Raw genomic sequence first — 16460 nt, 5'->3', positions numbered from 1 at the left:
AGAGAGGATCACGAGAGTAGAGAGAGGATCACGAGAATAGAGAGAGGATCACGAGAGTAGAGAGAGGATCACGAGAGTAGAGAGAGGATCACGAGAATAGAGAGAGGATCACGAGAGTCTAGAGAGGATCACAAGAGTAGAGAGAGGATCATCAGGCTAGAGAGAGGATCACGAGACGAGAGAGAGGATCACACGATGGCAGGTTTACTGTTTCGTTAACACAGCCATTAACACACCTTTACTTATAGATTCATAAACGAGTGGATGCTGACGTAAGACTCTGAGAAGGGACTGTACCTGTGTTCTTACCTCAAGAGTTTGTCAAATTAATTGAATCTTCCCGTGTCTGGTGTGTGTGTGTGGGGGGGGGGGTTCAAGTATGTATAACCAACCCTGTATCCTTCAGTGACCTTCAGTGGTCGGCTCGAAGGCCTCACAAACTCTATGTTGTATTGAAGTGTGAAGTTTTCTCTGCTTGATGTCCTAATTATGAGGACACACATAGGACAAGTCTCATGAAAACAGAAAGTAAAACATCGGAAAATGGGAGGAAAATATTCAGTGAGATGAGCGTACTTTCTTGACACTGTACAATCAAAGACAAAATTCATGTCACCTTTTTGTCCGAAGATTAAATATAACTCGTGAAACATTATGAGAGCCCTACCACAAGGCAGAGCGCACAGAAAGTTTAGCCCTTCGGCATATGTTTTCACTAGATTTCACTACGCGACTTTTGTCTTGGACCGGGCCTCACCAGCAGCAGTTGACTCAGAGACACACAGGTGACAGAGGATAAATAAACCAGAGATTAAAGTCCCAAACATAGCAGCAAAGATCCATAAACACGCTGATAGATTGTACTTCTTCAATACCTACTCTTATTGTGTACCTCCTGTACGGTGGCTGGTGACACTGTGGGGCTTATGGGTTGTTTGTGTTCACACTCAGGATGGGTTGGAGAAAGGAAACTCACAATGTGCTCTCTATATACATGTTGTATTGGATGTACAATGCAGCTTAGTGCTGGGAAGGCAGCATGGTTACAAGCGTGATGTAGAGAGAGCTGGTTGGTGAGGGTGCTCAGAGGAGGACAGTAGTGGGTCGCCATGCTCGCCGGCGGGAGCGAGGACCGCCAGACAGGCGGAGGAGGAGGTGTTGCTTGCTGGTTGGTGTAGGTAGAAAGAGAGCGATCACCACGAGGTCAGGTCTTAAATAGCGGAGGTAGGCGTGGGTAGATAGTTGACCCCCGCTCCGTGGGCGGCGCTGATTGACCTAGACCACGAGGCACACACTGTGGAATTCGCGGGGTCGGCTACTCAGCGACAAACAGCGTTTGTAGGGGAGAAATCCACTACAATACTCCCTCCTTCCCTCCAGGCGGTGTACGAGACTTGTTGTCTGCAGGGTTGCATAGCACATGTGAGGCAGAACGGGCGGTGCATGCCTCATGTAAGACAACGGCAATGGCGTGAATGAGCCGGCCGCTAGAGACAACTGTCTAGATACACAATATCTGTGGGAGTAGAGAGGGAGAAAAAGGGTGTGTGGAGGCGCTGAATGTTGTTCTTCCGTCATGGCAGGTACAGAGTCGTCAGATGCGCCTGCTGGGGTGTGTGGGCCTGGGTCAGGAGCAGGGGCTGCATAGGGCTGCAGATGAGCTGCAGGGCAGGGGTACTGCTGGGCCTGCATCAAGATGAGCTGCAGGGGGTACTGCTGGGCCGGGGGCGGCGTCGGAGGCAGGACGGGTGTGCTGGGGTCGGTAGAACGTGGTGCTTGGGACAGGAAGAGGAGCTGGTGTCTGCTTAGAGAAGCAGTGCTGCTCTAGGGTGTCTAACCTGCGGTGTAGAGACAGTAGTTGTAGAGCCGATGAGAGCTGCTTCTGTGTGGATAAGCCAGTTTTCCATGTTGCTTGAAGACTGGGAGAGTGATCGGTTTCTCCTCCATCCTGTGTGAGTGCGAATCTCCGGGGGTCACCATTTGTGGGGTAATGGGATGTTTGGTGTTCACTCAGGATGGGATGGAGAAAGGAAACTCGCAATGTGCTCTCTATATACATGTTGTATTGGATGTACAATGCAGCTTGGTGCTGGGAAGGCAGCATGGTTACAAGAGTGATGTAGAGAGAGCTGGTTGGTGAGGGTGCTCAGAGGAGGACAGCTTGTGGGTCGCCATGCTCGCCGGCGGGAGCGAGGACCGCCAGGCAGGCGGAGGAGGAGGAGGTGTTGCTGGCTGGTTGGTGTAGGTAGAAAGAGAGCAATCACCACGAGGTCAGGTCTTAAATAGCGGAGGTAGGCGTGGGTAGATAGTTGACCCCCCGCTCCGTGGGCGGCGCTAGTTGACCTAGACCATGAGGCACACACTGTACGTTAGATTTTCGATAAATTTCACGTTAAAATTTACCTAGCAAAAGATTGCAAAATATTGAAACTGAAATTATTTTCTGTTTATATACACTAAAATCTACCAAAAAAGTGATGGGCCATTAGTTTTAGCTGATCTTCCCTCCTATGACACACCCTAATGGGCAGTTTCCTTCATCCTTATGTTCTTGTTATGTACTCGAGGGCTGTGGAGGCACACATTCTGATCGTTCCAGATGAATCGCGAGGATAAAACCGTATTGGTGAGAATAACCACATACAGTACCGAGTTATGGAGAGTAGCTGGACGTAAATGTATGTATGTTGTATGTATACCATGCATGTACTCTATATATACACATTATTTCTCTAGTCAGTAGTGTGTGGCAATGCCCCTGTTTCATGTCACCACACGCTAAGATAAATGTGCCTGGCGACATCTGGAAGCTGCTAGTGAACCACTTACCACATGTCGCCTGAGAGGTCAGAGTGAGGTCAGTTGACCCATATAGGAGTGTAGGAACTACCTGCGCTTGTAAGAGCACCCTGTATATTTCCGTTGAATAGAACCCACAAAACTCTACAGGTGTTTATGTTCGCCCCTGTAGTTAGAACTAAGTTCCCCGAACATCTCCATGGCGCAGTGAGTATCAAGTGATCGATTAAGTGGAAATAAGTGCGTTCGTGTAAAATCAAAGCTGGTAGACCTCCTCCATCATCCGTCGCCATTGTCTCCCCCAAAAATTCGTTTGAATGACCAACGAGTTTTGAGCAGTGTGCAGTGACCGCAATTTCCTGTGAAGTGTCTTTAAGTGCCCCTCGTGTGTGTGTAGTGTTAAAGTGTGTGTCCTTGTTTTAAAGGATTCCCTAAGTTGGAAGGCTGATATAGGGCATTTGTGAGGAGTGGTGCGTCAGCGCGACCGTCCCACGCTGCCTCAAGGGTAACTCACCCCCCACTGCTCACCCCCCACCGCCTCGCCTCCCTCCATGCTCCACCGCGCCTACACACACCAACCCACGCACGAACACACTGACCGCGGTCATTTCTTCATATATATTTTATATATATATATATATATAAGTTACTTATGTGTATTCAATTAATTTTGTTGTCTCAGATCTGGTTGATTCGACGAGCTGACAGGTCAACACCGATTTGATATACAATATACAGATAAAGTAATTATGCCCCGGACCTATGCAGTCTTATAAGACTGCCAGCTGATGACAGAAGATACGAGGATGACGGACACACCGTGGCAAGTTCTGGCACCTGTTGTGAAGCTTATTACTTCCCAGTGCATCTTTTCCGGAACAAGTACATAGAGAGAAGGTGGAGGAGGAAGACACACAGTGGTCACAAGGTGATGTGTGCACATAAGGAAGGAGGCAGTAGTAGTTCAGTCATTATACAAAATTTATGGTTCCAAGTTTAAATCTTCAACGACATTTTTGTAACAGTGTAACTCATCATTGATTCTGTTGGTTAATAAATCACTTCCCAAATTATCTCTAGAAGTAGCAGTAGTAGTTGAGGTCACCTGTGTAGCGTGGCGGAGTCTCCGTGTGGCTGACAGCTCCTGGGTAGTGGTGCCCTTCCCAGCCTCCGTCTCACACTCCTTGTTCATAATAACTCCTGCAAGATGGTTTTATGTTGATTAACTGATCACACATACACACACACACACACGCACGATATTTTGCGGCACCCTGTACAGCACCAAACAACTCCAATAATAAATTACTTCGTATAAAATGCGCTTTAACTCATTTTTAAGTGGAATAAATCCAGGTAAAATTATTGTTTTTCATAAAACAGATCACATTTAAAGTGTTATAATTCTTTCTTGTCATTGAGGATAATAACGCAGAGAACCACAGTAACAAACGAGATAAACATGATATATAATTAAGAATAATTATAATTAAGTCAATAACCTTCCACATTTGAACAGTCTGATCAAGATAACACAAGTGAAATGATCGTGTCCAGAGCTGTTTAGTTCACTTATTATATCTAATGAAAGTGACGTGTTGCACACTGTAAGTATATAAACATAAGCAATAAATTATGTACCATAACTCGAGCAAGTATCTTATATAAGAGACAAATGAGGTGATTTAGAGACAACTGCACCAATGTCCAGATTAGTTCACCAACTTAACAGGAAGCACTTCTCACTGGTGTTACGAACCCCTCCACCCAGCACTACGAACCACGCCATCTATTGTCCTGATCTACCTACCCAGCACCACGAGCAACGCCATCTAGGGACGAGACACGAGTATGACTCGTCTTAGTTAACACTCCGGGGTTTCCCTTCTCCATATCCTGGTTGTTGCGTCACCTCCTCAAAGTCTTCTTTGTCAGCTCCAATTCGATGAGAGAGCACTTGGCTCTGGGAAGTGACCACAGGATCATCTATCCTCTAAACCTACGACACAGTGACTACCTACCGTCTTCTACAATACTCAGCCTTACTCGTCAGCCATCTCAGCTCCTCACTTAAGTATTTGTAATCTTGTATTGCATCCCCCACGTCCACTTGCTTCAAAATTGTTTATGTTGTATTAATATGTATATACTGTTAATGTTTAGGTTAAGTTTGGTTAAGGGTAATTTATAAGCTGAATATTTTGTTAAGGGATTTATGGTACTCTATTATACACAACGAAAACTCGCATCCTTTGTCTACCCTTTTAGAGTCCGATTGTCTTTGTTTTTTTTTTTAGTTGTTACCTGTTGGGATCTGGGTAGACTTTTAACTATTCTAAATCCCCAACTCGTAACAAATGGCGACCGTGACAGGATCCGACCTTAAGTACCATATTCCTTCCTCCCTTGTTACTCAGTGTTAATTATTCCTCCCAATCACTTCTGTTCATAATTGCTTTACGGTGGTTTAAAGTTTCCTTCATATGTGTGTGCATATATTGGTATTATCGTACAGTAAGAGTGACAGACGTAGGATATTAGGTTCCAAGTGTCATAAGGCTTACCTGTTATTACACGTGGCAGTCGTGTAGTAAGTCTTATCGAGTGTAGGGAAGAATCCGGATCTGTTTAATGCCGTACCCTCACTCCAGAGTAGGCTGTTCCATAGTCACTAGTTTAGGGTGAAGTGATATCTTGGGACGCCCCGCTCTACCAGGACCCCATAATTATAAAGCCTCAATTATTGTTCTTCTCATTATCTCATTCAGGGTCAATCATACCATTTATCAGGGTTGTTAATCCGGATCTTTATATTAATGCCGTAATACGCCCTTCCTCTTTCAAGTATATCAGGGTTGTTAATCCGGATCTTTATATTAATGCCGTAATACGCCCTTCCTCTTTCAAGTATCTCAGGGTTGTTAATCCGGATCTTTATATTAATGCCGTAATACGCCCTACCTCTTTCAAGTCTCTTATCCTTATCTAAGGATCTTCTCAGAAGAACAATAATCATAAGTGTAATTTCCCTAGGTATAACTTGGTTAGTTTCTGGGACTTTCTGGTTATCCACTGCCGTGATATTTTCTAGGGTTATCCACTTATCTTATCTTTTGACCATTAATTAATTTATCCTATTTTTCTTAACAATGGCCACCTCAGGTTTTGATCTCCAGGATTTTATTGAAAATCCTTCCGTAGCTAAATTACGTGTTAATATCCTGAAGAAAGAATGGAAAGAAATAGCCAACTATTACAATATCCCATTTTCACAGCAACTGACTAAGGAAATGTTAATAGATCATGTGATTGAAGTGTTGGTTCAACAAGAAGTTTTAAAAGAATCCGCTGTTGACAGATTAACGCCCATGTCCAAGAAACTTCAACCACTATCCACCACCCCTCCTCACTCAGAAGTTGCTTCAGGTCTGGCTAGCCCTCAAGAAGAAACACGACGAATAGACGCCTTAGAACTAGAACGAGCTAGGTTCGAGTTCCAAATCAAAATGAAAGAACTCGAGTTGGAACAGGCCAAGTTGGAGCAGGAGGACAAGTTGGAACAGGCCAAGTTGCAGCATGAAGAAAAGTTGGAACAGGCCAAGTTGGAGCAGGCCAAGTTGGAGCAAAAGTTGGAGCATGAGGGAAGGTTAGAACAGGCCAAGTTGGAGCATGAGGAAATGATGGAACAGGCCAAGTTGGAGCAGGAGGTTAGACTGAAAGAACTACAGGTAAGAGAGATAGAAGTCACCTTAACATCGGAGTTTAAATCAAAAGAAGTGGCATTAAGAGAGAAACTAGCTGCTTTTAACCCTGCTACTGCTTCTTCCCTTGTTCCCGGGTTTGATGAATCCGATATGGACGGGTCATTTAGGACTTTTGAGAAAATAGCCGGGAAGAATGAGTGGCCAAAGGACCAGTGGGTGTCAGTGTTAGTTCCTAAATTATATGGTAAGGCTCGTAGAGTTTATAACTGTTTAGACCAGACTGATGACTATGATAACGTAAAAAAGAATATCCTCACCTCTTATGCTATCACGCCAGATGGATACCGGCAGAAGTTTCGTAAACTAACCAAACCATTTTCCCACACCTTTGTTGAGTTTGCTTAAGAAAAGCTTAGGTTTTTTAAGAAGTGGTTAGAAGCTACAGAGACCTCCACATTTCAGGATTTGTTAAATTTGGTAGTCCTGGAGGAGTGGAAGAGCAAGATACCATTTCACATCTTGAAGCATGTGGAGGAGCGTGGAGAGGTTAATTTAGGGCGTGCTGCTGAGCTGGCTGATGCGTACGCTTTGTTGGTGGAGTCACTGGGCAGTAGAGAACGTGGTACTTCCCGACATGTTAGGTCCTCCTCTGATGATAACCTTGGGAACGTGAGTGGTAGGTCGAAAGGTCCCACACCTACTCCCCCCGATGCAACCAAGCTTACTTGTTCTTACTGTAAAAACCCAGGCCATACGATCAGACTTGTAAACACCCAAAGTGTCGAATTGCTAAAAGTAGTTCCCTGGATCCCAAATCCAAACCAATAGCAAATACCAATGTGGAAAGGCCCCATCAGGAACTCTTCTCTTCATTCACCTATGAGGGAAAATTTTCAATCATAGAGGGGTCTCGTTCTTTCCCTATTCGTATACTACGTGATACGGGCGCAGCACAATCTATCCTCCTGTTTAACGTCATTCCTGATATATCTACCGCATTTACTAATGAGAGTGTTCTAATTTCGGATCTCTCATCCCATTCTTCCTATCCTTTAGCTAAAGTGCACCTCCAATGTCCCTTGATTACTGGGGAAGTGCAAATAGCCATAAGGAAAGACCCAATGCCTGTGTGCGGCATTCATTTATTATTGGGTAATGACTTGGTAGGAGATCTAGTGGTTCCTAACATAAAGACAGCCGACTCTCCCTTACCTGTCAACTCCACCACTGACCTTAAAGAAACTATTCCTCATCTTTTCCCATCTTGTGCTGTCACCCTGTCACAGAGTGTGCGAAATGGGCCCTCTTCGTCTAAAACCACCTCTAATATCTTCCTACCCACAGAAGATCTGTACAATAAGACCATTAGTAAGGATGAGCTCGTTAAAGCCCAACAATCTGATCCATCTTTGAATAAACTTCATCATGCAGCAGTTGAGGGTAAAGATTTTAACACCCTTCCGTGTTTTTATTATCATGAAGGGGTTTTGATGAGGGCCTATAGGCCCCCTGAGCTTGCCCATCTAGACACGTGGTCTGAAATACATCAAGTGGTAATTCCCTCCTCAGTCAGACCAGCATTAATTGCCCTTGCCCATGATGGTATTTCAGGACATTTGGGAATCCTGAAAACATATAAAAAGCTCCTCCAACACTATTATTGGCCTGGACTTAGGAAGGATGTGTCAAAGTACCTAAAATCTTGTCATATTTGTCAAATGGTAGGAAAACCAAATGAAAGTATACCAGCAGCTCCCATTAAGCCCATCCCAGTATTTTCTACACCATTTGAAAAGATTGTTGTGGATTGTGTGGGCCCATTACCAAAGACTAAGAAGGGAAATCAATTCCTGCTCACAGTTATGGATACCAGTACACGTTATCCTGAGGCTTTTCCCCTTAAAAGCATCATTTCCAAAAACGTAATCAAACATCTTTTGCACCTTTTCACTTCAGTGGGCATTACCTAAAGAGATCCAATCCGATCAGGGCACCAATTTTACGAGCAATCTTTTCAAACAGGTGATGAAAGACCTCAGTGTGGACCATTGTACATCTTCGGCTTACCACCCACAATCCCAAGGTTGCTTGGAACGGTTCCATCAAACTTTCAAATCAATGATCAAAAAATACTGTATAGAACACCAAAAGGAATGGGATGAAAGCATAGACTTGTTACTCTTTGCCATCAGGGAATGTCCCCAGGAGTCATTGGGTTTCTCCCCGTTCGAGTTACTATATGGGAGACAAATTAGGGGACCCCTTAAAATAGTAAAGGAGCAGTGGTTTGACACTCCATCTATTAAGCCCGCAACAGTTTCCCAATACAATGACACTTTAAGGGACAAATTAACTGAAGTCCGAACCATTGCTCAGTCAAACTTAAAAAAAAGTCCAAGAAAAAATGGTGAAGTCCCAACCTAAATTAGTTAAAAGATCATTTTCTCCATGTGACAAAGTGTTACTCTTTCTACCCATTCCAGGCTCTCCCCTTAAAAGCAAGTTTACTGGTCCCTATATAGTTGCTAATAAACTATCTCCTCTCAACTATATAGTCCATACTCCTGATCGCAGAAAAGATTCACAACTTGTTCACATTAATCTCATGAAACTTTACCATTCCAGGCAGTCAGAGGAAGACATCCCAGAGGCTATAAGCCAACCTGTATTGCATACGGTTTTGTCAGGGCCGGAGCCGGAGACAGATGACATGGACCTATTGGAGAATTTAGACTTCCCTCTACCTAAAGAAAACCCTGCTAACAGTCACATACTCAACAACTTGGATGAGTATTTTTCTGTTCTGAATCCATCTCAAGCAAAAGAACTCACTAAGTTATTATCAACATTTCCTAAAGTCACGTCAGACCTCCCAGGGTTTTGCAATATACTTAAACATGATATTAAGCTAATCTCAGATGATGTACAACCCATTAGGCAATCAGCCTATCGACTAAATCCACAAAAAAAGAGATTATGAAAAAGGAGGTAGATTTTTTGTTAAAACATAACTTAGCTGAGCCTAGTACCTCCCCCTGGGCTTCACCTTGCCTTCTCATTCCAAAACCCGATGGCACTTTTCGTTTCTGTACCGATTATCGTAAAGTGAACCAGGTCACTGTCTCAGACTCCTACCCTTTACCTTTGATTGAAGATATAATAGACAGCATAGGCTGTGCCAAATTTATCAGTACCGTGGACCTATTGAAAGGATATTATCAAGTGGGACTCACGGATAGGGCAAAAATAATCTCGGCATTTATAACTCCATTTGGTCTTTTTCAATATTTGGTTATGGCGTTTGGCTTTTCTAATGCTCCGGCCACATTCCTGAGGGCCATCAACTTCCTAATTCAGGACCTAGGTGGGACGTTCGCCTACCTGGATGACCTGGTGGTGGTGTCGGACAGCTGGGACGAACATCTGGTGCGTTTGGAGATACTGTTTGCACGACTGCAAGAGACTGGATTCACCATAAACCTGGCTAAATCTGCTTTTGGCCGGGCCTCGGTGACTTACCTGGGACATATCGTTGGGCATGGTATGGTGAGACCCAAGGACGCAAACGTTAGAGCCATCTTGTCCTTCCCCACTCCAAGGACGAGGAAGGAACTCATGCGCTTCCTGGGGATGTGCGGCTACTACCGTCGGTTCTGCAGTAACTTCTCCAGCGTGGCCGGACCCCTCACAGACCTTACCAGTTCTGCGGTCCCTTACATCTGGAACCAGAGGTGCGACCAGTCTTTCCACCGCCTCAAAGCCTTCCTTGCCTCCAAGCCTGTAGTCCACCCCCCTGACTACACCTCGCCCTTCCATCTGCAAATCGACGCTAGTGGTGTCGGAGTGGGGGCTGTGCTCCTACAACCCGACCCAACCACTGATGTTCTTCACCCTGTGGCATATACTCCGCCAAGTTGAAAAAACATCAGACCAACTACTCGACCATAGAGAAGGAGGCCCTGGCTCTGGTGTTGGCAATAAAGAAGTTTGAATGTTACCTCCAGTCTTGCCCACAAACAACCCTAGTCTTCACCGACCATAACCCACTCACGTTCATCCAAACCAACAAGACCTCCAACCAGCGAATCCTCCGCTGGGCTCTCCTCACCCAGCCCTATAATCTACAAGTCCGGCACATAAAGGGGGTGGACAACCTGATTGCAGACTCCTTATCCCGAGCTCCAGTGGAAATGCAGCAGCTACTCTCCAGACGCACCAGGTGATCACCTCCTTCGCGCCCGCGCTACGGAGGTCTTTGGAGGGGGGGTGTGTTACGAACCCCTCCACCCAGCACTACGAACCACGCCATCTATTGTCCTGATCTACCTACCCAGCACCACGAGCAACGCCATCTAGGGACGAGACACGAGTATGACTCGTCTTAGTTAACACTCCGGGGTTTCCCTTCTCCATATCCTGGTTGTTGCGTCACTTCCTCCAAGTCTTCTTTGTCAGCTCCAATTCGAGGAGAGAGCACTTGGCTCTGGGAAGTGACCACAGGATCATCTATCCTCTAAACCTACGACACAGTGACTACCTACCGTCTTCTACAATACTCAGCCTTACTCGTCAGCCATCTCAGCTCCTCACTTAAGTATTTGTAATCTTGTATTGCCTCCCCCACGTCCACTTGCTTCAAAATTGTTTATGTTGTATTAATATGTATATACTGTTAATGTTTAGGTTAAGTTTGGTTAAGGGTAATTTATAAGCTGAATATTTTGTTAAGGGATTTATGGTACTTTATTATACACAACGAAAACTCGCATCCTTTGCCTACCCTTTTAGAGTCCGATTGTCTGTTTTTTTTATAGTTGTTACCTGTTGGGATCTGGGTAGACTTTTAACTATTCTAAATCCCCAACTCGTAACACTGGTCACCTAACCAACCTCACAGGAATTACATATCACCTCACCACACATAGTAACGCGTCGTCAGAACACTATGCCTTATAAAAAAGGCATTGTATAAATTTTCTTATAATTATTCTAAACCCTTCATGTACTTCAGTAATTTGTTGATATAATAGATTATTATTGAATTGGAATTTTAATTTTTCTTCAGTTGACGAATTATTGTACAAGACGAAATATATGTCCATTAAAATATAAATAAACTTGTAAATAGACTACCGATAATAAAACCAACGTAAGGAGAACACAACCTCGAGTACCTTAGTATAGTTAGGTCACTTGTAGCCAGGGTGGTGATCCGTCAACCGCAACTGAGCGACTGACCCTGGCGATCAAGTTAACTTTTTCAAGCCTGTGAGGTAATAATGATCTTTTCTTACCCACTTATTCTGGATCACGAAAATAGTGAGAATTTTTTTCTTAGCCAGAATGGCTTGTTGCTACAGATTCAACAGAAAGGTTCGTTCAGTATTAAGACCGAGATCAAAAGAGGTGATATATCCACCGAAAATTACAATTCTTGCAGCAGGGTGAGAGAAGTGTATAATATACTCTTGTTCCTCCTGGCATTCACAAGATGACATGGTGGTTGGCACCCACAGACGAGGTAGACATTATTTTATGACAGTGTTAAACTATTCAATCTTTAGTCAAGTACAATATAAATGTACTGTGGACGTGATTAATTTTACATGCGTCATATAATTTTTGTTTAATTTTGTTTTCGTTTTTTCATCCAAGTCCCCACCACTTGGTGTCGTTTGTAAAATGTACCAGACTAATAACTTACAACCCAACTTAACCTATGCACTAGCGTAGCTAGGGGGGGCGGGGGGGGGGGCGGTCCGCCCCGGGCGGCACTTTTCGGGGGGGGCGGCACTTTTGGGTCTGCTCATCACCCATATCTGCAGCTACTGGAGACGTTAATCCATCCCTTTGTATCGGCGGCAAGTTAATCCTTGTCGTGTCTGACCTAACACCTGACCCACATCATCACGGCCACGTCATGAGCTACGTACACCCTTGCTATGCGCCCCCCCCAGCCACACACACAACCTGTAACCTATTGAGGATTAAGGAAACAACTTCAAACAACTCCGCCAGTGAGCTCATGTGGTGTGGGTCAGGTGTTAGGTCAGACACGACGAGGATTAACTTGCCGCCGATACAAAGGGAAGAATTAACGTCTCCAGTAGCTGCAAAACCATGCAGTCTCGGGTCATATCAGTTCATGTACAGCCGACCAATCCACCAGTTACAAGCAATTCACTTCAGTTCTCCACAAGTCTCCATCGTGACAAGACGAGGGGAGGCTAGACGACTTTTAAGTTCTCTTGTGTTTTCGATCCAGTTATTTACTTCGTTGGAAGACATAATACTATAAGGTAAGAAATATTAAAGTATTGGTTAAAAAATATTGATGTGACTTTTGCTGCGGTACTGAGATTAAATATTAAGATTTTGTTTCACAGCATTGCGATTTTATACTAAGACACTATCCTCACTGGGGTACAGACAAAAGCCCCCCCGACAAAAGCCACCCAGACAAAAGCCCCCCAGACGAAAGCCACCCAGACAAAAGCCCCCTACTTTGATCGGGGTGGCTTTTGTCTGACAACAGTAAGGCAAACTATTTAATATATATATATATATATATATATATATATATATATATATATATATATATATATATATATATATATATATATATATATATATATAAGAGTGAGTCACTGTGCAATATGTATTTTTTGTAGGGTCACGGGGGGGGGCGGCAAACTCAAGGGCCGCCCCGGGCGGCACACACACTAGCTACGCCACTGAACCTATGTGTATAATAATGCTGTATTCAATACAGGTGAAGCTCAAGTTTTGATAGGTTAGGTTACGTTAGTTTGGTTCATTTTATAAACGACAAATTCTATAATGTAACCGTGCTGTATTGATAGTTTGAAAAGCTCCCAGCCTCACTGAATGTCAACAAAGGTGCTCGTGATTTATGCCCATTAAATACAGTACAAGATTATGAAGATTTAATAAATATTATGTTCCACGCGTATTTCGTATGACTGATGTTTCAAACAAAGCATTTATTGAAGGATTGTATTGGGACTCCCAATACAATCCTCCCAATTTGGGAGGGAATATCTAGCTAAAGTTTTCAATCCTTTTTGTTAAAGAAAATGTAAACATGGCTGGGGAAGCTATTGTATTATGGTTGTCACCTACTACTTTCTCTTTTGTACGAAGGCTTTTGTTTGTTATTTTACATGGTTACACCTTTATATCGAGCTCTAAACGTTCTTCTCTGACGTTACTTTATGCTAAATAGTGGAAGGGATATATGAAGCAAATGCGTAGTAACATGAAATTCGAGCAGAAGGGAGTTGTGCAACGAGTTTGCAGAGCCCCTGAAGATCCTGTTTTGTAAATGCCTGGATGAGCAAATGGTCCCCAGTGAATGGAAAGTGGGTTATGCGAATCCTATCTTCAAGAAGGGCGTTCGTCACTCCGCAAACAACTATAGACCGGTGAGCCTGACCAGCATAATATGTAAAGTACTTGAGATTATTATCAGAGATGCCGCAATGGAACTTCTAATACGAAACAACCTTGTAAAGGATTGCCAACACGGTTTTATGCTGGGGCGCTCCTGCTTAACACAATTCCTCAAGGTATTGGATATTTGGACCCATATTCTGGAACGGGGTGGTAATATCGACAATATTTACCTAGATTTTGCCAAGGCTTTCGACAGCGTACCCCACGAAAGGCTGAAAATCAAACTGGAAGGGTACGGAATTCGGGGAAATGTCCTAGCGTGGATAGAAGACTTTCTACATGACGGCAAGCAGTGTGTGGTGATTAATGGCACGAAATCGTTATCTGTACCTGTCACAAGTGGGGTACCACAGGGCAGTGTATTGGGCCCGCTTTTGTTTGTTTGTTTCATAAATGACATGCCTGACGTTGTACACTCCTCCATACAAATGTTTGCCGATGACGCCAAGTTATTTCGGGAAATTAAGAACCAAGCGGACTGTGAAGAGCTGCAGGACCTCTGTGGGCTTCAGGAATGGTCGAAGAAATGGCTGCTGAAATTCAATGTCACGAAGTGTAAGAGGATGCACCTGGGGCGTACCAACAGTAAGGAGGCATATCATATGTCCCAACGGGATGAAGAAACTGCAGTAGTTGAGACTGAATGTGAGAAGGACCTAGGTGTGTATGTTGACAATGAACTGAAGTTCTCGGGCCATTGCGAGAAGAAGGTAAACCAGGCAAATAAATTATTGGGTCTTATAAGAAGGTCGTTCAGATATCCAGACGGTCCGTCCTTCGTAACGATCTTCAAGAGTGAAGTGCTTCCCCAGCTGAAGTACTGTCACCCCGTCAGGTCACCGAGACATGCTAGGGACTGTCAGTTGGTTGAAAATGTTCAAAGGAGGGCCACCAGGCTGGTGCGTGCACTTCGGCACCTCAGCTACCCTGAGAGATTGGAGCGCCTGAACATGCCTAGCTTATACTACAGACGCGCAAGGGGGGACCTAGTTGAGGTGTATAAGCATCTCAGGGGGCACTACTCAGTCGAGTGTCCTTACTTGGAGCTGGCGGACGCTCGCCCCACAAGGGGTCACAGCTCAAGATTGAAGAAGCCGCATGTCCAGAAAACTGTGAGGGCAAACTTTTTCGGAGTGAGGGTTGTAAACTCTTGGAACAATCTACCAGAGAGTGTTGTGACGGTACCGAGTGTGAGCTCTTTCAAGACAAGACTTGACCAACACTGGAGCGGGTTCAGGTACATTCAGGAGCCGGTGCATGCCCAGTATTTGCCAACAGTGCGTGACAGAGACGTGACCGATCGCCCGGGCGGCTAGCGAGCCAATCTTTTGGTGAAGAAGATAAATGAAAAGGAAAAGTAATCAGAGACGTGACCGATCGCCCAAGCGGCTAACAAGCCGATCAGTGGCGAAGAAGATAGAAGTAAAAAAGGTGGTGGGAGGCCTAGGAACGGATACTTTACTTGGCCTCTCCGCCACTAATCGGCAGCTGCTTGGGCGGCTGGTTACGTCTCTGTTACACGCTGTTGGTAAGTACTAGCATATACTTGCTCTCTCTTACACACTGTTGGCAAGTACTGGCTCCAGAATGTATATCTACATACATCAGTGTTGGTCAAGTCTGGTCTTGAAAAAGCTCACACTCGGTGGCGTCACAACACTGGCGGAGACAAAGTCAGCCTAAAAGGTGATCTTGTAATACTAGAACTTTTTGCTAGAAAAAAAAAATGCCTGAATACGTTGTTCAATTAATCTCCATGCAAACAGGTTAAGTTTTTCTTCTCTCTCCTGTTGACGTTTTTGTCAAGTTTATGTCGCCACTAAACACACATATATTATCATGATGGAATCAGTGACTTTTTTTTAAATAACCTTTCCTATCAAACCACGTTTAGTAAGGCAGAACCTCAAGCTTGATGCTGGAGTTGCTTTGATTTCCTTTAAGTTGTAAGGCACACCTAGTCGAGCCTTGGATATTCTGGATCACTTGTCTTCAACTCAATGGCTATAAGACACACCAAGAGTTGGGGGAGGTATTTCAGTCTATTAATGCCGTGTACCTCACTACCAGTTGTTACACACGATTTATTGTGTCAGTAATGTTGTATGGACCGTGTTTATGGGTCCAAAATACCCCATCATCTCCGTCAGTTGACATGTACTCTGTAGTGTAGTGTAGTGTCATGGGGTAAGGAGGCATGTACTGTATAGTGTAGTGTCAAAGGGTAATGAGGCATGTACTGTGTAGTGTAGTGTCACGGGGTAAGGAGGCATGCACTGTTTAGTATAGTATAGTGTAGTGTAGTATCAAGGGGTAAGGAGGCATGTACTGTGTAGTGTAGTGTCATGGGGTAAGGAGCCATGTACTGTATAGTGTAGTGTCATGGGGTATGGAGGCATGTACTGTATAGTGTAGTGTCAAGGGGTAAGGAGGCATGTACTGTGTAGTGTAGTGTCAAGGGGTAAGGAGGCATGTACTGTA

This window comes from Homarus americanus, unplaced genomic scaffold, assembly GCF_018991925.1.
Source record: "Homarus americanus isolate GMGI-L3 unplaced genomic scaffold, GMGI_Hamer_2.0 scaffold11302, whole genome shotgun sequence".
Lineage (NCBI taxonomy): Eukaryota > Metazoa > Arthropoda > Malacostraca > Decapoda > Nephropidae > Homarus > Homarus americanus.
Note: the sequence above shows the minus strand (reverse complement) of the source record.